We start from the raw sequence: 25,234 nt of genomic DNA, 5'->3' as shown, positions 1-25,234 counted from the left end.
TTGCATATATTTGCTTTCACTGAACAAGTGAATCTATCTGTTTGTTTCTAGAAGCATTTTGAGAAATGTAAAATTCCTTTTCTTTGTTGGTGTCAAGACTTGCCAGATTTATGGACAGAGAGGATGACAATATCCTTAAGGTTTTTGTCCTTTGTCCAAGTACTCCTCAGTGTTCAAACGTTTGTTCCCTTGTGCTGAGATGAGTTCTTTCTTTATACCTGCACACATGACTCCCAAAAGCTACTTTATGGCACCTGTCAAAGTGAAAGAATATTGATCACAGGAACACCCCGAGGATGTTCCAGAATTCTGCCTTGTCCTGAAGCCATTGAAGTTAGAGGTTTAATCTATAGCAAAGATGTTCGTAATATACATGCACTTACGTTAAAACTCTTAATGTTAGTAAAATCTGTCTTTTCTTCCCCTTGAAAGAGATGATTATATCTGCCTGTCACATGAAGAAGAACATGTGAAATGACCTGGATGGATAAATCTCTCCATCAGAAAGTGCTACTTGTCATAACACCAAGGTATATAAATGACATTTAGAGATAAGAGTGAACATGGAGTGTCGAACTTGAAAGGTTTTATAAAATTTTAAGCCATCTCTACCTGATTCGTATAGTGCAGATGTGTTATAGTGGCAGTAAGATTTATCAAAGACCACTGAACCTGACAGATCCACTCAATCATTCTAGCAATTAGAAAATCTTACTAGAACTATATTCTGTGCTATGGGAGATACAAAGATTCTCAGATGTAAAAGAAGCCACAGTCAGTCAGTCACAGGAGATGAGAACCGGTGCATATAAATATGATGATTTAAGGCAGGCCCTACACATGCATCAAGGCATTATGACTTGCAAGTGCCTGACCCTAGCTCAGAATGAAAATAGAAATGAAGGATTAAAGTGCTCTGGTCAAGAAGTCTAGTAAACATATACAAGATAAGTACACAGTTCAATTGGTGTAAGAACCATATGGTATTGTGTTGTTGAGACACAATAATTTCACAAATCAGATCACAGCTGCAGGTCAACGTGAGTCAAAAGAACATCTTTGTTCAGGATATGGGTTTCAATGAGTTACTAGATGACCTCTGCTAAGGTGAAGAAAAATAAATCTATTTGATTCTTAGTTTTTTTCATGATTACCATTAGGTGAATTCTCAAGACTATCAACTGAAACAAAAATGATTAGAATTTTTGTGGGAACCCAAGCAATGTCAATAATGGTGCTTTTGTAAAACAGAGTACCTTCAAGAAATTCAAATCCTTGCTGAGAAAATGCTGGATTTGGACATTTGTAAGACTGAGTCCTCAGCTAAGAGGGATAGTTTACGACCTGTGGCAATTCTGTCAAGTTAGCTGATTTCATCTGCATCACTGAGAATTCTCTATTGCTTTAGGCTCTTCTGATGTATTGAATGTTGAAATGTTTTAGAAAACATAATACCCACAGATTCTAAGGATACACAAGGTATCAGAAATTAAAAGCATATGTATGGAATAAAGTACAAGAGATACAGAAGCTTTTAGATATAAGTAATAGTTACATAAATTTTCTTTCTAGAGAGACATGTATAAAAAGAGGACTCAAGCGTTCAAATGACTCGTTACAGATCCTGTTCAGGAGAATGGCTATGGTACGGATGGCTTTGGATGGTGTTTTCCTTCTTGGAACAAATCGTTGAAGCATTAATGGCATGCATTTAATATGGAATTTCTGGTGAACGTAGATAATAAAGTTCTACACATCTGACTTCCTACATTATGGCTCAGTGGTCCCTTTCGGAAGTGGTAGGTATCATTTACAGGTCGTTAGATTATCAGAAGCACAAAGTCATTCCCACACAAAGTAAGAGGAAACACATTTTCAGAAGCAGTCAGAAGTAATTTTTCTGCCGACCAGGTCACTCCTTACAAATAGAGTTTCTGTTTGCTCTCTGTGTAGTTACGGACAAAACCAAGTCTGCCTTTCTCCTTAGGAGCCACAGGAGACTGAGGGCACATTGCGTCAATGTGGTCTCCCTTCTATTAGGCAGCTGGAACACTTGTTTTGAACCTGATGCCAAATTCAAGAGCCCCTATCTTTCATTGGCAGGTTCTTAGTTTAACATTAGTACAAAATACAAATATAAAATACTCTTCTCATTCTGAATATCCAAAGTTGCACAAACTTTAAGCCTATAGATGCTGCCTGAATGCACTATATTAGAATTCCCAAGTGAGTGTCCTCTTTCAGATCTCCCTGGGCTCCCTATTCCCACCATATGAAATACCAAGGGCTCTCCCCAACTTTCTCCACAAGACACGTGCAGCACTTTCTCCAGGCCATTGAAGAAGGATGCTTAAAAGAAATCCCACACTAGCTCAGAATTGAGAAATCGATGGTTATTTATTTAGGGAGAGACTCACAAATCATAATCCTCTGCTTGAACGGAGATCAGAAACGGAAACCGGCAACCAGAACAGAGAGGCCTGAAAACAGAGCATACACATGCTCTACTTCGGTGGGTGTACGTAGTATAAGAGGCCACGCCCCAGTGGGCAGGTAACCACTGGCTGTAAGACGTCCTACAGCAGGCCACTGTCATCCTCCATCATTACTTAACCATGTTATTTCTTATTTCACTTCATGAGATTGTCACCCATCCCCCACCCCCAATAGGGAGTGCTATTTTCTCCAAAGCAATTCAGAAAAGCATTACTCATCCTACCCCATCTCAGTCAAATGTTCCTTCTGCAAAAACCCTCTCAGGGCCTCTAGGGATTCTTCGTTCTAAAACTCAAGAGTATTGTGTTTGTTCTCAAATCTCTCAAACTTCAGATGGCCTTATAATTATCCATTGTGTGCTCGACTCCCCTCCCACACATACACTCCAGGAACAAGGTGTACATCTTGATTGGTTCCTTATTCCGAAGGGTTCATGTAGTGCCTTGCACAGCTTGGCATTCAATAAGTGGCTGCTGTAAGTCTGCTTTCAGAACGCCCCAAAGACTTTCACAGAGTTCTGCCCTGTCCTAAAGCCACTGAGATTAGAGCCAGTGGGAGAATTATTCACTGTTCCTAGCTCTACTCACAGCCAAATTTTTATTTCCTTTAAAAAAAAATCAATATTATCAACCTCCTTGCTTTTATCCTCTATCTACCACAGTTGCAAAAACCAATTTCGTAATAATTTGCAACATCATCTCTGCTTTCATACTCTTTGGGCAGATACAAATTTGTCTTTTAGAAACTCACTGCTTTGAGTGAAAGGCTTTTTTGTACTTTTCTAGAATAAAGTTCAGCTGACATTAGTTTGGATTTAGGTGATGTGAGAGACTCTCTGCAGTTTCCCAGGTCCTTTGGGGATCACTTATTATCCTATGAGTATATGTAAAAAAAAAAAAAAAAAAAAAAAAACAAAAACCCTCTCCTGATGCAACGAGAGCAGGAAAGAAGGGGAAGGTAGTGGTGACCTAGGTTGCTCTGATTGGTAAATTCATATGTGTGTTTAACAAACATCTGCCAAACTGAATACCTAGTGTCATGAAACATTCTAGAAGTGGAAGAAGTGACAATTAATTAGATACATCCCTTGACTACTCTAAGACGCTCAAGGTGAGAGAATCATTTACATAGAAACAGTTATAAAACCATTTAATAAATGATATATACGTACTTAAAGGGATGGGGTGGGCTGCCAATAGGTTGAACTAAGAATATTCCTGTTGGATATTTGTAAGGGACATTGAACTCATTCTAAAAATCTAGTTACATAGTGAAGGATTTCAAAACAGAGGGATATTATCATTTAAACAAAATCACACTATGGAAGCAGAAGTGGTGGCTCAGTGATTAAGAGGAATTGCTGCTCTTGCAGAGGACCTAAGTTTGCTTCCCAGCATTCATATCATGTGGCTCACAGTAGACTGTATCTCCAGCTCCCTCTTTCCAACATTGTTTATTGATTTTGTAACCTCTCAAAATAGCTTTATAAATACTGTAAAGTTCAGGAGCTTTCTAAGTTTTGCTTGTTTCCTGAGTTTTGTAAGTTTCACTTCACTTCCTATGTCTTAAGATCTCCTTACTCCCTCCAGGATTGTTTCAATTCAGAGAAAAACTCCTATAACACTTTTTTCTAGCAAAAACATGGAAGCATAATTGATATGTTTAACTATGTTGCTCACTATAGCAGTTATTGAGGATCAGTTTGCTTGATAGGATGTTAAAAGAAATCACTATGCGATCAGACTGATAAAGAATAAGTCACTTCATGGCTTGTTTTGGATATCAAGAGTGTCCCTTATATACAATGACTTGAGTTCCTCACCTGTAAATTGTGGGACCAGCATAGAACTTGCTATGAAAAATTAACAGGAATAAAGATTCTTAAGGACTGTGTGAAGCCCTATACAGAAGAAATATTTGGGAAATATAGATCACTGCTGTTTTCTTCAGTCATTTTCATTTGGTTTTACTATGCACTATTTGAATTTGAATTATTCTAGGCTAGGGCGTTGGAACTATATATGATCTATGCATGGGGGAAACTGGAATATGAAAGCCAGTACAAGGAGGAACTTAGTCACTGAGTGGACAGAATAGAAATATCTACACATAAATGTTGTCTTCAAAAATCGGCACGAAAAAAAAAATCGGCACAGTCAATGACATGTCTTGAAAGCCGACTGCCTTTCTTATCAAGGGTCTTGATAACCCAGAAGCTCTGAAGCCTGGGACCGTGCCAACAGAGGCCACTCAAATAGTCCGAGGATGGCCTTGGTTGTGAACATCACACTAAGCATCCTGAGAGTAGGCTCACATTTTTTTCTGGACAGTTAATGGCTAAAGCAGCAGCCTACTTGAAAAGCCTAGACATGGTTTTGGAAGTAAGTTGTGATGAGGTAACGGCTTGACTAAGTAGAATCTGGGTTAATGAAAATCAGACCCTTCTGCCATCCTGATGATCGGCTGCCTGCATTAAGATTGTGTATATTGCTGACTGTTCTACATTTTCACATCAAAAAGAGAGCAGAGAGATGACATTTGCAGTAATTTGGCTACGGGCTATAGCAACCTAATTAGAAATGTTCAGTTCTCCAAGTTCACAAAAATTATATTGTAGCAATTGCTCTTAAAATTTCATCCCAAAAATGCAATGGGCATAACTGAAAATTGGCAGGTAACACGTGTCCCGAGAATAAGTTCTATATCAAAGCTGGACTATGGACAGCATACATTTCCAAGGCAAAGAGGATGTTTTCAGCCACACTGTCTTGTCAAGAGCTACATGGTTTGTGGTCATATGGACCTGTGCCCTCAGCTGGAGCCCAGTCCATATTCAGGATTCTTTCTTGTCTATTCAATTCCCCTTTTATCCCTCTATGTTCTTATCTCCCTCTTCCTCTATGTTCTTATGGAGCTTAGTGTACTGGAGAATAAACCAGAATGCTTAATTAAGCAGCTAAGAATCTTTGGGTAAATCTCATTCAATCTTTCCACATGCAGCTCTGAAAAGATACACCACTCTAAGTGTAATCTTCTCCCTACAGTTTATTACTTTACGTTTCTTTCAAGAAAGATTATTATAAATTTGATTGGCACACCTCCAACAGCGTCCTGCATGGTATCTTTCAGGGGATAAATCCACAGCCACAATGAGCTGATTTTACTTCTATGTTAATGGTTCTCTGATGATGTGCCAAAGTAAATGTACAAAATTTCTAAAACATGCTAGTATCCAAGCCCCATATCAGACAAATCAAATTAGTATTTCTACATGGAGTCTAGACATCTGTATGCTTTGAAACATCCCAACGAGTAAAGTACAAAGTTAATTTTGAGGCCCAGAAAATTGAGTCTGTCTGGGCTGTCTGGCTTTAGTATGCAACAAGAAATCCAGAGGACTGGTATACTAGTACCTGTGTGCACGGGGACAGCATACTCTGAAATTTCTGATGTAAAAATTCTGATTTGGGATGTTGGGGACACAGAATCTACTGTGCTGTGAAATTGCTTCTGATGTAGGTAGCCGATGAGCCACATTTTAAGAACTTCTTACACTAATTTTAATGAGGCAAGAGGGATCTAAGGAGCATGAAAATCATTAAGGCTTCACACTGTTGTAGACTCCAGTCACTTAATCTAGATACAGCATCTGTACCTTTATATGTAGAAACTTCATGATGTCTACTCTACATGAGTAACTGATCCTTACCCTCAAGTCTTTACTGTACTTAGTGATGCAGTATTTAATAGAATCTGTGGAGAAAATTAGATATTTCCAAGCCCTCAGTCTATCTCTGAATCCTACCTATAGGTTGAATTCATGGTAGTACTCAGGTGAAACTTAATGCATTGACAGATGATCAAAAGACTCAACTTTGGGTCAAGATTAATATGTTCTTGTAATTCAGTTAAGATATCTCCCTGACATGTAAATCTCTACCCAGACATCATAACACATATGTAGGGAATAAACACTCAGGACATCTTATTATTGTCCCAACCTGGGATCCGAGAACTGATGAACCAGCAATGGGTGTCATTAGTACAATCTTTCCTCTATTAGAAATTGTTTCAGTGAGGTTGGGCATAGAGATAGCCAGTACTGTGATCCTAGGACGTCAGCGGTAGAAGTAAAAGGGTTGAGAATCAAGGCTATCCTCAGTTACACAAAGAGTTCAAGGCTAGTCTAGCACTGATGGACCTTTCTATATCAATGCACATATGGGCAGCACCCCTTGGACTCATCAGCTAATAAAAAGATCACAAAAAAAAGACAAAGTGACTTGGGAGGATTCAGAGTATAAGGTAGGAGAAAGTAGAGAGTAGATATAATCTAGATACATTGTACGTATGCCTGAAATTACCAAAGAACAAAAAACTTAAAAGAATAAAAATGAACTGGTTAATAAATTGACTTGCATACTAGTGTTGTTGCAACAGTAAGGTACACAAAACTCCCAACAGCTGAAAAATCCCCAGATTTGTCTTTCACTTCAAGTCCACAGGTTAAATGACAGTATGCTTCAGCGGCACCTCTAATTCCAAGAGGAGCAAAAATAATTACCAACAGAGAAGAAAATAGATTCAGAGAAATTCTGCTCCAACCTAGCATTACATCATCTGTGCTTAGCCTTCATTAGTCAAAGCAAGTTGTATGGCCAAACCCGGTAATGAGGCAATGACTCTTCTCTCACGGAGAGCTTCCCACAATTCACACAGCACTAGACAGAAACAGATAATCACTCCACAGGTAAATGGTGAGCAACATACCAGCTTATATGATGAAGTAGGCCTTCTTCTAAACTCTTGCCACTGTAAAGTCCCTGCTTAGGAAATTACCTTCATCCTTCATGTCAGCACCTGTGGTGCTAATCACCTCCCATGTCTAAACCTTTTACATTCTTCCTTTGGTTCGATACTCAGTCAACTGCAGCTTTCTCTGTCTCTATAGGGGAATCACTTTCTGATTTCTATGTCCTTTCAGTGTGTCTTCTCACTGAAATCCTGCCCATGACTGGTCATACTCTTACCTAAAGGTAACTGCCTTTGAGCAAACTGCATCCTACATTTGTACAGTCTGCCAGGACCACCCCAATGGATGAGCAACTTGAACTGGAGAACCAAGCTGAGGTTTTCTTCCATTTTGTTCCCCATTCCACCCTAGGTCTTGCTGGCCAGGATACAGCTAAGCTTTGCTGTATAGATACCCTTGGCTTCCCTGCCCTAAACACGTGGTGGCCTTCTTTGCTGGGCAATTGCTAAAGATGGGTGGTGGGAACTTGAGTCTACAATCAATGATTCAGAGAGTCATCCTGGCCTAGCCAGATGGCCTAGTTCAGAGGGCTGTGCATTACAAGAAGACCAAGAAGCTTGTCTGGCTCTTGAAGTCACGGAAACTTAGGCAAGCAACTCCTTTAGTCTAAATTTCTGGACAGATGTGTCCCTGTTCTAAAGAATTCCTGACTGTAGCTAGACCCTGGTTGCCCTCAACCATCTGGGGCAAACAGCCCTAGCTGAGGATGTGTACCTCTCGTCTCTGCTAGTGTAGATGATGTATTACATCTGCCCTAATGGACCACAAAAATCTAAGTATTTATTCTCTTCCTGTAGTGAAGATGTGTATCAATCACTGCCTTCAAATACAGCAGCCCCTTTAAAAAGTGAGCTTTAAAATTGCTTCAGAAAATGCTCCCAATGTCTCCCTGTGTTTCAGTATTCCACCTGGTGCAATCGTTACGAAACAAATATGGAACAGATTCGATACCAGGCAGCTGTTTTCTTTTTCTGTTTCTGCATGTCCCAGGAGAATAGCTTCAGGCCTGTGGAGTCTGCCTCTGTGTTTCTCTAAGTACTGATTGGGACACAGACCTAGAAAATGAAGTGGAGAGGAACACAGAGGCTTTATTTGTAGTTATTAGCATTTGCCAAAAGCCCTTTTCTCTGGATTTGTTTAGAACCAACAGCGGAACGACCCAGAAAAGTGAATCATCACAATTACCTGTCCCCAGGTGCTCCTGCCTTCTGCCACTTGCTGGTTCCTTATTCATCAGCACCACAGTTTTACCCTGTGTGCCAGTTCTTACTTCCTTCCACTCGGAGGGAGTGCTTGGGTGGCAGGACACTGAGTATAGTTGAACTCCTATATTGCATAACTCCAGTATGTGTATTTAGGAGCCCATAGCAGAGTGGGGAAAAGTCGAGATTCATTGGTACTCTGTTATTTCATGTTGACTCACTTCTTCGTTTGTTTTGTATTATTGAGTATAAAAGTCTCTATATCATAAACCTTTTTCTAACCTTACCATGCTTAGGTTAAAACTTCTCAGATGAATCAAGTCAGCTCAGAGGTCAACAGGCCTGAAAAGATGTTTACAAAAATAACAAAAATATAAGAAGATTGGGTACAGATAATGTGCCATAACCACTCAGAGCTAATTGTAGTTTTGCCTGTGCTAGGTCCTGAAGAACACAATATCTGGGCTGGAATTAAGGAAACAGAATTGGGAGAATGAATTTAATTTCATGACAAAGGATATGGGATATGAGAGTTAGGATCCAAAGATCATCCCACTTGTGGGCATGAAAACCAGAGACCTGAAATCAGAAAGCCTAAGTCAAGACACATGACACGGCTCAGTGGATACGACTGATGGCTATACTGGCAATGGCTAACCTCAATCCTGAGGATTCACAAGATGGAAGGAGAGAACTATCCTTCAGCTAGTTATCCCTCACCTCCACAGGTACACTGTGGCAGGAGTACAGAGATGTATGTAGACAATGAATGGATGAATGAATTTTAAAAAAGACTATTTTACATTGCTATCTAATAGGTAGAATTGAAAACGACTGATTACTTTGGCATATTTACAAGTATCTTCAATATATGACCTGCTTATGAGGACTAGATGTTTTCATAAACATCAATATTTGCAAATAAAAAAAAACATGGTTTAGTATCACAGACATGAATTCACATTAGTGACATCAAGAATAAAATCTCGAAGACTGCCCCCAAATGCTGGCTAAGAAAGTTTTAGCTGACACATAATAAAATTCTGCACTTTAAAGCATTCCATATATATGTATATACACACATATATGTATATATAAACACACACACATACACACACACACACACACACACACACACACACTTAGTACAATTGGATGCTACAAGTCCAATCTACCATACTGGTGTCCAGCAAAGAGGAGGTGTCAATTGCATGCAGTGGTAAAAACTGTCATACGTAGTAGGGGGCATATAAACAACATTTCAAACTCCAAGATCTGGCTTGAAATGTCATTAGCTATACACAACCTAGTTGCTAGATTTTCAATCTTTTCATTATGTCATCCATAGGGATTAGAGCAGAGAAAGCAAGCAGCTTGCTTTCTTCTTATGAGAGCATTAACCCTATTAACAAACACTCTGATCCCAGAACCTAACCACTCCCCAAAGGATCATCTCCTGGAAGTCAGTGTAACATGTTTTCTTTTGGTCCACCAATGTGGAGACAATATTAGTTATAAATGCTCTATGTGTGTTTCACTAGCTCTTATAATTTAAACAGAGCTGTTCCTCTTCATCTTTGTTTTGCCTCAGGTCTTTTTGCTTTTCTTTCATTCTGTATGTCCCACTTTCACTGCTTGCGGTGTCTGTCTGTCTGGCAGCTGACTGGACAGCCCCAGGTATCTCCCTCTCTTTCTCCACCATTCTCTTCTCCTTTCTCTCTTCTTCTGGTCACCTCCTATGTATTCTCTCTCCCTGATAGACCTGCCTATCCCTCTACTGCCTCACTATGGCTATTCAGCTTTGTATTAGACCAATCAGGTGCCTTAGGAAGGCAAGGCGAAACAGCAACACAACTTTACATAGTTAAACAAATACAGCATGAACAAATTTAACACATCTTTGTTTAAACATATTCAGCATACATCAGCGTAATGCAACTTTACATAGCTAAAGTAATATTCCACAAGTCAACAACTTAAAAGTTTAAGTAAAAGATGTGGACCACACAAATGTTCAGATTATGGCACGTTCAAACAGGATGATAGACAGATAAATGAACTTGCTAATGTCTGATGTTTCTTTATCCTTAGCTCACCTAGTGGTATATTCCTTGTAATTTACATGAACAATGCCGTGAAGTCCTTCTCTATTTATCAACAACTTATCCATACACCAAAAGTTTCCCAAATCAAGAATCCATTCAACAATGAAGTTTGTTATTCATTGGTACTTGCCAAAGTTGAGTGATCTTAGTAAACCTGAGTGGATATAAGGCCTATAATAGATATTATGAGACAAGTCAGAGAGGAAAAGATGATCCTACCCCAGATGCAGAATCTAATCAGACTCTAACACAAAAATCTCCATCTCTCTTCAGAAGAGAATTGACCACCTGCTTCCTGGAATTACTGAGAGCTAAAGGCAGCAGAAATCAATAGGTCATTGTCTTCTACCTGCCCCAGAGGCCATTGAACACCAGAGTCTACCTAGAAACCCAGATAATAGCACTGCCTTGATTGAATGACACAATAAGCTATGGAGAGCCCATGAGCCACCAAATACTTCAGTATTTAGCTTTCAGCATTGTTTGTTAAACAAGCCTCAAGAGGGGCTTAATTACAATGGGACTGAAGAGATGGCTCAACAGCTAAGAGGACCTGACCTAAGTTCCCAGCATCCATGGATGGCTCACAACTGACTGTTACTCTGATCTGATATTCTCTTCCGGCCTACAAAGGCGCTCTCTCTCTCTCTCTCTCTCTCTTTCTCTCTCTCTCTCTCTCTCTCTCACACACACACACACACACATATACAAACACACACATACACACACAGCACATGCATACAGGCATGCACACATATAAATGTATGTGCGCATGCGCACACAGACACACAGTCTTTTTTAAATGAACACTTCCTCTTTCTTACCAACAATTTTAGAGTGTGGTTTGATTTACATTTTCCATGTGTTCACAGTGTTTCTGTGTCTCCAGCTTTATGGATGAAAGGCACCCCACTGCCTGAGCTCAAAGAGAAAATTCAAGTCAATAAATATTCCTAAGCATCTGTTGCAGACTTTGAATCTGTTATGTCTTGGACTTTCAAAGTTAAAGAGCCAAACGTCTTACTTTCAAGTTATAACATTTTTCAATGGAGAACGTGCATGGTTTAAGAATCAAAAGACTTACCATGGAAAATATTCTACTGACTGTCTCTGCCACAGGCTGACTTTATTATGTAATGTACCTTTACTTTCTGAGCCCCAGTTTTCTCAAGGAATTGAAGAAATGTAGATAATGATATTTCCTTAATTGTTGTTGGGTATAATGATAATGTTCATGTATATGTGTGTATCATAAAAACATATTTATCTTATATGCCAATTTGACAGATCTTCTATTATAAAAGCAAGATAAAAATTAACTATTATTTTCCATTTCACTATTAGAAATATTATGGTGGCAACAGATATATTTTTTGTTTTATATTATTACTCAGAATGATGATGTTTCAAAGAAAAATATAAATAATTTATGCAATTTTCACTTCTCATAAAGAGTTATTTTAAGATTAACCAAAAAGGTTGTACAGCATCTTCCAGTAGTTTAACACAATGAACTCCTACAGGGTGAAACAGCTTACAGTTTCTGACATCTTTCAAACTTATCTTCCCAATGGCAAATAGGAAACTTCAACCCTTTTTCTACCAAAGAGGGAAGAGAGTAAACCTCACATTACTATTATCTGTTTTTTTAAAGACTCAAAATCATGCTTCTTTCCAGTTAAGTCTTCCTCCACCTTTTGGGTCTTCCCTAACCAAAGAGTGACCATTTAATGCTTCCATTTTCCTAAGCACTGTCAAATCCAAAGTCTGACTCTAAGCTTTTCAAGTGCAAAAAGTGTATGAGAGGCAATTTTGGAATTGATGCAGGAAACCCAACTGAGAGCAGTGCTTGAAACTAAACTTGTCATGCAAAATATAGTATTATTAATCTTTTTTCCAAGTCAGTTTATACTAGAAGTATGAGAAGAGAACATGAATTCCGATATGTTCAAAACTTTTTTTGTCACTAGAATTGACATCAAAGCCTAGAAAAAAAAAAAAAAAAACACCCTGCATGTATTAACTCAATTAGGAATTTTGAGAGGTCACTGTCCCAATGTGTGGCTTTGATTCTTCTGTGTCTTTCTGTTCCCAGAAAGGGGTAGATCAAATCACTAATCACTAGGCATGTAAAGGAATAAAAGATGAATCGAGTTTTATTAGAAAATTTTTCTTCTAGAAATCCAGGAGAACATACAATATCCTCTTCATCCACTGAGTGAGGCAATTGACACAGGTCCATCCCAGTGCATGACATATAATGGTGAACTAGGTTGTAGATGAAGCACAAGGCAAGAATATGAACACAAATGAAATAAATCTGCAGGGAGACAACTATACAAATGACAATTCAAAGTATCAACTTGACACTCACGTGTTTATGGGTAAATGATCTAAATTCCCTAAGTTCCCTCCTGTCTTCATTTATAAAAATAAAAGGCTGATTTCCCTTTACTATCTCATAAAGCCATTGCACAAATTGTTTAAGTAAATAAAATAAATGTAAATAAACTCAACTATTTGGCACCCTTTTATTCATTGCAAAAATAAGATCCACATTGATTCTCGGCATGATATTGCACATCTGAACTCCCAGCACTTGAGAGGCTGAGGCAGGGGGATGATGAGTTTTAGACTAGCCTCTGTGTGGTACAATGAGACCTTCTCATTAACAAATAAGAAAAACAAATGTTTTGGAACTAAATTAATGTCCTTTCTGTTTTTTGAACATGTAACAGAGGCTCCTCTATTCTCTTGGTCACATTCAGACCATCCAGGCAAACACATATCCTATAATCCTATTGGGCTATTTCTTTTCTGTCCTGTTCCTCTTTTCAGTCAGAAATGAACCTGGGTTTCAAATTTACATCCATAAAAAGATGCTTGGAAAGTGAGACTAAAGCCCTTCTGTATCCACCTTTAGATCAGACTAAGTGGATTGGGCAGTTCATCCAGGATATTTTAAGGCAATGAAGCATTTGCCTAATCAAAGAACTTTTCAAAGTAGAACACTCTGAACCATTTATATGAGTCATTTCACAGTTGGGGGATACCTTTGAATTTTATTTTCTATCATCACCAATCAATCAGAAAAGCAAAGGAAGTATCATGAGTTGGAACTTAAAAAAAAAAACTTAACCATCCACTTTAGAAGAAAATGTCTGTGGTTTAGGGAGGTGGCTCATTTATGCAAGGTTTGGATATTCAAAGTGTCCACCAACTTAAGAGCATTTAAGAGAAAAACCGCAACTGAGTAATTTGCCAGGAGAGTGTGTAAATGGGGCATTGTGACTACTGCCTTTAAGTGATGATAATGAGGCCTCATTACAGTAGAACTGCTTCATCCTTTTTCTTAAGGTAGCTTTAAAGGTGCCATATGTCTCCCCTGAGTGCACTTAGCAATACCCCCATTCAATCTGAAAGGTAACAAGTTACCCAGAGACGAGAGAGCTTGATAGGACCTATCAAAGCTCACACGGCAGCTCTGCAGAAGCATTAAACTAGGCACTCATTAATATCCTCACCCTGAGATTATCTTTCTACATCATGTCTTCATTAGAAAAATGCATTTTTGCATGATCCGTATTCATTACAAATCATGAACTGGAATGAGTCAAAAGCTCAGCATCTTTGCATTCATTGAGCCATGCCTTGCATACATTGTAAAAACTAAAGAGATACTTCACTGCAGGTCCTGGGCATCCAGCATTTGTTATGATTGTGCTCCACTGCTGATCAACTGTGAGAATAAATGCAAATTAGAAAGTCTACCATCGCAAGCTCTTATATCCACTTACTAACATTTGATATTGGCAGTGTAACTAGAAGCAAGAAATCTCCAATTTTGTGTTAGTTTGCTGAATCACGACACTCTACCAAAGCTCTTCAAAATCTATCATAACTGGGTAAACACAAGCTATATGGGTCCTTAGTGATCCTTGTAGATCCAAGTTAGCATTCTGCTCAGTCATCTATGGGCTTCAATTCTTCAGGAGCCAGCCACAGTGAAATAAGAACATCTGCGGCTACTTCCCATGGAATTTTCTTCAAAATATGAACCCTAGGAAATGGTGTTACTGTTAAGTGGACAAAACTTCTCACATCTAAGGACATGGTTGCGGGGGGAGGCGAATGGATGGGTGGACAGTAAGAGAGGCTACTGCTGTTGTTTGGTCCTTGCTTTTGTTCGGGGGAGGGGTTTATGAACAGCACATTTAGAAACTTGATGCCTACCAATTATGTGCTGTGTCCACATTCATTAGCTCCTTTAACTTCTGGTTGTTATATGACAAAGAAATGCGTACATACTTACAATTGTTCCTATCACTACCTCTGTCCCAGATGTAAACATTCTAGCTAACTTGACAATTTAGACAATGTCTGTGGTTTTGTTGAGAGCTAAGTTATAATATCTGTTTTAGCATTCAAAATATTGAAGACTCTCTAAGGCCTCTTATATTATCATTAATCAGCCTTAACAATTTCTATTCCAAATTATTGCTATGGTTCCCAGGAGGTAAGAAAGTTAACTATCTTCTGATACTTATTGTGGAGGCCTAAGTAATTCACTGACATGAATATTCATAGCATAAAGAAAACCAACCATGAGGAAAAGCCTAGGATATTCAGGGTTTAATGGTTTTTAGTTAGATTATATACCTCTGGGTGAAACCTATATTCTTAGTAACATTTTGTGGGCCTGTTGTTGCCATCTTAGCTCACAATGAATCAAATGTACATTACAGAGATCAGATGAAATTGTTTCTGGTACCACTTGAGTGCTTACAGAAGCCTGTGGTTTAAGTCTTCCTTTAGAATCCCTGCTTCTAGCCATATGTGTTGAGGAGTGACAAAGCCTTTGGTGAAGGTAGAATATAACCGTGTGTCACTGGAAATCTAGTGAAGATGAAGTGACTGTACCTTCCCAGTAACCCACAACAGGGGCTGAAAGTCCTGGGCTCCCACCCTGAGGGTTTGGACTGCACCTCCAGGAAAACCCATGTCTTCTTCACAGTCCGGTGCACATACCTATCAACTAACAAGTTAAATTATATTGACTATATATTCCTTGGGCTATCATTAATATAGTTTCTAGATCAACATTCCAAGAGTTGTGCATCTCACTTACCTACAAGTTTATTATACATTTTGCTTTCTGGAATTTAAAAATTATTTGATGCACAAGTATCTTATTTCCTGCATTTATTTCTTCCTCCTATGCTCAATTCAGTAAAATTTTATTAAGAGTGTATTTTGTATGCAAGGTATAAATCCTCCAGCTACAATGAAGGAATGATAAGGCACGTATTCCCTGTCCCCAGGACTCATAACCATGGAAACTTCAAATGTGTTACATGTTCCAAAAGTGGACACATGCATGGGAACTGCTTGGAAGAAAAAAATTCCATAGAAAAGATGGCGCCAAGAGGATAAATATAGTCATCCAGATAAAGAAGAAACCAATGTCTGGGCAAAGGCATTTGAGAACATAAAGGTCTTATTTAAATTGAAGAGATAGGTGTACTGTAGGAAGGGTGGAAAGGCTGGCCAGATACTGAGCTGAAAAAATAAGAAAGAGACCTGAAGTTGGACAGTCAATTTTGCTGTGGGTTTCTGTGCAATATCAACTCTGTGTAGTGGTATGGCAAAACATGCTCATATTACAAATCACAAGATCACCTTGCTTGTGAAAGAAAAGGCAAAGATGGAAAAGCAGAGAGGCAAGAGAAAGAAAGACTGTGAGCAAGTAAGGGAGATTAGTGAAATTAAAATCCGTGTTTAAATGCAATGGGAGAAATGAGGTTATGGAGTGACTTCTGAGATGTGAAAGAAAAAAGGATGGATAGGACAGACACAAGGACACTAAAGGATGGGTATTATAGTTAAACTCTGGGTCAGAAACTCAGCCTCAAATCACCCTTACAAATGAAAGCAAATATAACCGAGCACACGCTAAGCTCATAGACATCCACAGCTACACTTTCCATCTTTCCCTGTTGACCTTCTAGCAACATTTTAATGACTGGAAAAAAAAAGCAACATGATAGAAAAATCCTTCAGCAAACAAAAATACCCCAAGCCCTAGAGAGCATGGGTAATGGAATGTTACAAATGGAGGATTACAAGAGAAAGATATAAATGACCCCAAATCCAGGGGGAATCAACAAATTCACTCAATATTATCCTCAGGTTTAATAAAGAAACTTCATATGTTCAGGGTTTCCCATCAGCTTTGGATATGGCCACTACTGATCAATAAGCATTTATGACTAGAGGAAAGGGGCTGAAAAGGAGTGTCAGAGTAGCGTGTTGATGCCAAGGTTCACGAGCAATGACACAGTGTGGTACGTAATGAAGATTTGATGGAAAAAAAAACCAGCACAGCAAGCCTGCCTTTGGCTCAGCATCTCCAACTGCATGCCTCTCCTCCAGATCCCATTAACACCTCTGATTCTAACAACTGGGCTTTGGGCTTCATGTCATCTCAAAGGAAGAAAAAATAGAACACTGTTTATTTTTCCCTGTGTTTATGATTCTAAATAAAACTCAAAGCTTTGGTTTTGAAAATAAAAGTTTTGTCCTGGGCAGCTTTCACAGAACACAAAGGTGACTTTACAGATAAGCAAGGCTGAGTGGGCTGTCTCTGAGGGAACAAGGGAGGCGGTGGTTTTATCATCTGTGCCAGTGAGCCCGAGGACAGTAGATGACCATGTCATGGAGGAACGCTGTCAAGAGGATATCTGCATCCAGGCAAATTGTGGCTAAACTAACTCTGAAAACTCCTTATAAATCCAAAACAATATTCCCATTGTTCTTTTTGCTTTTTTTTCCCGCTTCCTTTATTTTCTCCTTTCTCTTTCTGTTTTAAAATACATTTTCACTATTTCCATAAAAATAGTTTAGTATAACTTAGGAGATATTTATGACACAAATATAATGAATGGCAGCGTGAACAAAGGGGAATACACTCACACTCAGAGCAATGTTGATTATTTTTGTTGTCATCTGCACACAGACTAGTGTCCTCTAGCAAGAGATGACCTTAAATGAAGAATTTTCTCCCTCAGACTAGCTCATGCTTCTCTGTGGATCATTGTTTTGATTAGTAATTGAGGCAGTAGGGTCCAGCCCACTGTGGACAGCCCCATCACTTAGAAGTGGTAGCTCCTAAGCGTTAGATATGTGTGTTTTATTTAAAATACCCACAGAGGTTAAATAAATAGGAAAGACCAGAGGTTGCATTAGAAAGGTATCTGCCAAGGAAGGTGAAGTAGACTATAGAATTTTAAAGGGAGAAAGGAGAGTTAAAACAGGGGTATTAAATAGGGTGGAGCATTGGAGGACAAGCAACAAGAGAATATGGAGAGCAATAACTAACTCTAGAGGCCTTCTGAAAATACAAAGAAATGGAAATGAGCACAAAGTCCCACTTCTAGCCTAGAAGCTATTTGCAATTAATAGCTTCTTGGAGAGGGAAAATCAGTTTGCTTCAGTGCAATGAAACTGTGTATATCAACCATGCTCCAAGACAAACCTCATATTAAGGAATAGTTGACTGGTACAAATTAGAGTCTTCAATTATTCTTTCTGTGTGCCTTTTTTAGAAGAGAAAGGGGGCAAGGATTGATTTACCTTTTGATATGCTGGTATGGGATTAATTATACATTTTGTTTTCTTGGATATAGTGAATCTTTTTAGGTTGGAGTTTTCTTTCTAGTGCCATGTCTAGGGTTGTAGATAGATATTGTTTAAATCTGTTTATAGCAAAGAATGTCTTATTTTCTCCATCTATTGTGGTTGAAAGTTTTGCTGGGTATAATAGTCTCGAGCTGGCATCTGTGGTCTCTTGAAGGCTGTAGAACATCTATCTAGGACCATCCACCTTTTAAAGTTTCCCATATGAAGTCATTTTAACGGGTCTAATAAGTATATGTTACTTAGTCATTTTCCCTTCCAGCTTTTAATATCCTGTCTTTGTTTTATATGTTTAGTGTTTCGATTATTATGTGCTGAGGGGAGTTTCTCTTCTGGTGCAATCTATTTGGTATTCTGTTTACTTTTTGTACCTTGATAGGCATCTCCTTAGAAAAAAAATTTTTTATGCTTTTTGTTGATACTATTTTCTGTGACTTTGACCTGGGTATACTATCCTTCCTCTAGTCCTATTAGTTCTAGATTTTATCTTCCATAGTGTCCAGATTTCCTGGACATTTTATGCTAGTTTGCTGCTGTTGCTATTGTTGTTAGGTTTAACAAGGTTATGAGAGGCAGAACAAGTATACCAGGATCAGTGCTAAGCATCTTTAAATGATAATTATAGGCGGTAGTTACCAAAAACATGTGGTCCAAACAGAAAAGTGGACCTGAAAAAGATCAGACTCTGCATCTGCATGAGCAGATCTGAAGCTCTCCAAAGCACACAGGAGATGCTGCCTCAACAGCAAATCACCACTGAGGCCTGCAGCTTCAGGTGACTGACCTCAAAACCCAGCAGGTGGCTGGATTTTAAACTGTAATGCATTAGTTAGGAAACTAAGGAAATAAATAAATATGAAAGCATCAAAATAAAAAAAAGAAGAATACCACATGTACATCTCCACAAAGGGTGCTGGAGACTCAGATATGGGAAAATCCCTTAGGAAGAATGCAAGAAATGAATGGGTCAAGCACACTGGCCAGTGTTATCAAGATCAGCAAAAGGAAGAGTGAATAATATTAAAAATCGCTTTAAAATGACAAAGCCACCTGTGGCAGTTTCATAAAAGCAAGTCAATGGAAAAAAGGCTAAACTGGTAATAACAAAATTTGAATGGGAGCCTAGAAGGTAGAGACAATGCTTCAGCACAGGATCATGGGAAAGAAAACTATGACATGGAAATTGAGAACAAATTACAAAAAGAAAGAGAGAGAAAGAAAAGAAGGAAGGAAAGAAGGAAGGAAGAAAGGAAGGAAGAAAGGAAGGAAGGAAGGAAGGAAGAAAAGAAGGAAAAATAAATCAAACAAAACAAGACTTTAAGAGATATGCAAGAGCAATTATTTATGATCCACAAATTAAAAGCCAACTGACAGGGCTTGTTTGAAATACAGGATGAAACCATTTTAAAAGCTATAATATTGAAGAGTACGCATGTGTTTGCTCTGTATAAGAGTGACCAAAGCAGCACCATTAGATTCCATACACCTTTAGTATCCAGTCATGTTTGCTGATCTATAGTTAAGAAGGTAAGCAAAGATTTTTAATTATATTTAATGAAATATACACTAAAAGAATATTAATGAGACTCTAGGAAACTTAAACCAATAAAAGCAATTTTAATTTCACCATTATTTTATCAAATGGGATAGAAAATATATACATAGTTTTTTGAAATCCCTCAGCCATAATAGTGGTTTAATTGTGGTAACCAGTACAGCTCTGGGATTGTAAGATTTGTTTTTCACATGAACTTATTACCCTGAACAAGTCATCTCTTTTGAAAGAAACCCTACTTGGATGAGATATCTGCTTGGTTAGATATCTTTAACACTACATCTCCCCTACTCTGTTCTTAAATTAACTTGAAAATTTCTCAGAAAAATAATGTTAATTTCCATGCTATTAAGTGAAAATACAACATTACACAGGAAGAAAACAATCATTTTAAGAATCGCAACTTAGTAGAGAAACTTTTATTAGTTTTGTGTAGTTTTCTTTTTCCCACACTTCAGTAAGTTTCTGGGCTGGCTCCTTAGGTGCACACAATGGCTCATTTCCTCTGCCAGGAAGTGATGTTACCTAAGGCAGGGATCTGGATGGAAATGTGACATCAAAGACAGATGGGAAGAAGTAGGTGTTGTGCAGATTCAAGAATTCTAGAAAAAGTTACCTGAAGCAAAGAACAGATATTTGAAAAGCCAAGGAGAGGATCTGTACCAAATGTGAGTTCGCACTTTACAAAAATAGGTGTGAATTGCCTATGTGCATTTGTTTGCATATGCATATTTGCCTATGTGTATGTGCAGGTTAACACACCTGTTGGTGTTCATGCAGAAGCCAAGAAAGGATGTCAAGACTAATAGAATGGCATCCTTCTTTATCTCTTTCTGCCTTATTCCTTTGAGACAGTGTCTCTCACTGAACCTGGAGCTCATTATTTAGGCCATGTTGATTGGCCAGTGAACTCTCAGTCTGTCACCACACTGCCCCAGATGCTGAGGTTACAGCAATGCTGGGCCATGCCTGTCTTTTCCATTCATCTGGGTATTTGAACCCAGGTCTTTATGCTTACCCAGAAAATGCTACTTCCAACTGAGACGTCTCTAAACCCTACATACAGGTTTGATTTTCAATATATGACATGTGGTTTGGAAACCAGTGATGGTCTACTTTTTGACATTGCAGGATGACGTGTGTGTGTGTGTGTGTGTGTGTGTGTGTGTGTGTGTTAGCTTACTTCTCTATTTCTGTGATTAAAAACTAGGACAACAAAAGCAACTTGGGGGAAAATGTTTGTTGGCTCACATTTATTTCCCTGTTTCAGTCTGTCATTGAAGGCAGTCAAGGAACTCAAGCAGGGTCCTGGAGGCAAGAACCACAAAGAAAAGCTACATGTTCTCCATGGCTCCCTCAGCTTGCCTTTTTCAATCATTAATTGAGAAAATGTCCCACAGACTGACTGGCCAATCTGATGAAGGCATTATCTTAACTGAAGTTCTTCAAGGATGGCCCAAGTTTGTGTTAGATTGACAAAACAACCCAGCCGGCACAATGTATGTTTGTATGTGTGTGTGTGTGTGTGTGTGTGTGTATGTGTGTGTGGATAGATATGTATCACAGGGTACATGGGGAGATCAGGGGCAACACTGGAGAGTTACTTCTCTGCTTTCAGCATGTAGATTCTAGGTTGCAAACTCAGGTAACCAAATTTGTTGGCAAGAACATTTCTTAAGAGAGTTATGCTGGCCCCTCTGAGTCAGGAATTATACGTGGTCTCCTTGCTTTTCTAGCTCTCATTCCTTTTCCATCTAATATTCCCATCAGTTTTCGGGAAGGATAATCAGGACAAGAGAGAAACACTTAAACTTCTAAATATTTTAAAAACAGAAGATATGGTTGTCCCTCATTTCTGTGAAGAACATGAATTAGTAAATTTCTCTGGATTTTAGTTTGCATACACACATAAGCCAATGATCATTTAAAATTATGGGCACACCAAATTATTCATATATTAATAATGATTATTTAGTTATTCTTTAAAATGCACGTTGCTCTTACATGCATTATTTTATACTCACTTTGTTATATGTGACAGATGAGTAAATAAATTGAAACTAAGTGCAATAATTAAAAATGTCTCTCCACTTAGCATGGCAGACCTAAAATCAAGGCACAATATTAATTTCTAAAATACCTAACATGATCATCTAAATGATTTTAAAGGATTCAATAGGGCAAAGTCTCACAGAGACAAATACTGTTCTTTCATCTTTGATCTTAGTGTAGGATGCATTACCTAATAAGAATATAACAGTTGTTGGATGTTCTATAAATGGTTGTATAGTAAATAGTAAAATAAGTGAATATTTTCTTGCTCCCTCTCCCATTTAGCTAGACATACAATACTGTGAAATGTAACATGGTAGAAGCTAAATGCCAGCAATGCAAAGTTTTTCAGAATTGCTCAGTTAGTATATTCATATATATTGAGAGAGAGATGAAATATTTAGTATGTAGGTATTCACTATATATTCCTGATCATGTTTTTTTTTTACCCATTCTACGTGACAGAGAAAGCAGAATCAAAGACATTTAGTTTTGACAAAGGGTTTAACTAGTTATTATGAATTTCAGAAAAACAGTTACATTTTCCAACACTTTACAGTTTCTATGAATGCTGGTTAGGTTAGGCTTGGGTATGACACCTAGCATTATTGTAGATAGACCAGTCAGTCTCTAGGAAGGCCTTATCCCCCCTGAGGAGTGGATGGGGAACAGGGGGGGAGGAGATGGGGAGGTTGGGAGAAGGGGAGGGTGGAGGAAAATAAGTTGGTATGTAAAAATAAAATGTAATTTTTTAATTAATAAAAGGAGAAAAGCATGTAATATCATATCCACATATTCTAAGGGCTTATAAAATAAAGGTTCTTAATATGCTATAGTTTCTATAATTTTTTTAAAGAAAAAAAAGCGCTAGTCTTTCCTCTAGAAGTATTTGGAAACAGCATCACTCATTACCCATACTGAAAAGAGCCAGCATCCTTCTCAGGAGAGTCAGGGCTGGAAATTACTTGGAAACATGTGTGTAGCACCAGAAATGATGCCTCTTTTATGCTGTGACATCGGGCGCCAATAAATGAAGCCCTACAGTCCTGCTAACTGAAACCATTTTGCAGCCACCATCAACACCAAGTGGAGAACAACCCTCTGGCAGGGTATGAACAGACGGTGATATTTCTCAACTGCGATCCCACAGCCATGAAACTTGGCATATCCAGGCATCAATTTTTACCCTGAAGAAAGATGACTGTTAAGGAAATTAAATACCAGCTGCATGAATCCCAACCAAGAGATGAGAAGTAGAAAAGGAAAGCCTGTAACTTAGAGAATCATTTGTAAGCACCTCCCCAGACCTCAGCTGCCTCAGTTCACCGAAAACCTGGGTATTGAAGAGTGAAAACGCAGGCTTGAGAGGGGGCAGCGAAGAGCAAAAGAGTTTCCGCCATGAACACGTAATGATCTTTTCAAGGAGGAGCTAGGATAAAACATTTTCTATGATTAATTGGACTATGAGTAGCTAGGATTAACATTTAAACTATGATTCAAAATATAAATAGCATTCAAAATAAAGGAAAAACAACAGAAAAATAACAAGTGACATTTAAAGTTGTTGGTTATTAAATCTTCATAAATTAGTATTTTATCAATAGGTATTCTTTTCTCAGTTGCAACCAAGTATCAGAAAGGTCCATTGCTTTGATATAAACCATATGTGTCAATTATAGATTTATGGAACCTTTATTCCTATGTCAGTCCAACTTGGCATGTCTATGAATATTTCCAAGTAGACTTACTAAGCCATGTGGATGAGTACCATACCAGGGATGCCAATTCATATCTTGAGTTTGCACATCATCCACTCCTAGGTACTACTGCTGCTGCTCTAGCAACCACACTTTGAGGACATCTGCAGCATCACATGGTATAATAAGACCAAGGTTCATGATTTACTTGCAATGTTCTGTTCTTCCAAATACTCAAGCATTCAAAAGTTAAGACTGGAGGCATAAATGGAATGATCAATCTCAACAAAATAACTATAAATTTTTGTAAAGTCTTTTGCATACATTGTAAGGAATGTTAGGTATCTCATACTAAAAATATGTGTTAGTTGCTGTTTGAATGAAGATTTTATGACACTTTTAAAGGTAACATTCAAACACCCAGTGGAAAAGCACTGGAAGAAGAGGAGACCTAAGGTGGAATCTACTGAGCCAGGCAATGGAGCATCTGGCTATATGCATATTGACTGAGTTGGATAGAGTGAGCAACATGGATGTTGCAGTGTCACCAGGCTAAATAATGAGGTCTCAGCAGCAAATCAGTTGAGCCAGAATGTTCAAATCAGAATCAAAATACATAATTAATAACACAGGGTAAGTTGACTATAAGGTCAAGGTCAAAGGGCTAAAATTTCTACTCACAAGTCGAAGTAGCATAATGCAAAATGTTGTTTATGTATCATATATCTGGCCCATTCCTTTTTGTTGACAGCAGGTTTCTAATTCTTTTCAGGCAGGATGGTATATAGCTCTCTTTCAGTATGAATCACAATTTGTGTAAAAATTGATTATCCTTGAGAGAAGAAGCTGTTCACTTCTTATCTTGGAGGCATAATATGTTTACAAAACAATTTCTAAGACTGTTTCTGTGATCAAAGAGAAAGACAAAGATGAGATTTCAATCCTGCTTTCATGTCTATTGGGTAGAGTCTCTAGGCTTAGACTTGTAGCAGTCATCTGGTAGACCTGAGTAGGGGAATAGAATCCCACTGTCATGTTGAAGACTGGAATTCCAAAGACTAAAGACAACGGACAACTGATCTATCTCCAGGCTTCATGTCAAATGGTCCTCATAAGGTTGAGGAGATGGTTAAGTCAGTAAGATGTTTGCCTTCAAAGCAAGAGTACTAAGTTCAGTACCCAAATCAATGCGAAAATTTGAAAATGGCAGGATCTGTGAAGCAGAGTTAGGTGAATGCCTGAGGAGAACATGCCAATCAGCCTAACAGGCCACAGGTCAACCAACTTAGCATATTCCAGGCCAAAGAAAAACCTAGTCTCCATTTAGTGGAAAAAACCCAAAAAACAATATTTCATGATTCCCTCCCATCCCTACATGCATAAATGCATATTCAGGCATAGACACTCTCCTACACACATTCATCTGCAAGAAGAAAGTAGAAACCATTAGTACTATGTTTTGTTTCTTAATTATTTAAATTCTATTTTATATTAATTTATTTTATTTTTTAAAAAAAACAAACTTTCTTTTTTCATTTTACATACCAAACCCACTTCCATTCTTCCCTCCCCTCCTCCCATTCTCTCTACCTACTCTCCCACCCAACCTCCCAACCACT

Source organism: Arvicola amphibius, chromosome 2 (genome assembly GCF_903992535.2).
Source record: "Arvicola amphibius chromosome 2, mArvAmp1.2, whole genome shotgun sequence".
Lineage (NCBI taxonomy): Eukaryota > Metazoa > Chordata > Mammalia > Rodentia > Cricetidae > Arvicola > Arvicola amphibius.
The sequence above is the reverse complement of the archived record's forward strand: the minus strand, read 5'-3'. Positions refer to the sequence as shown.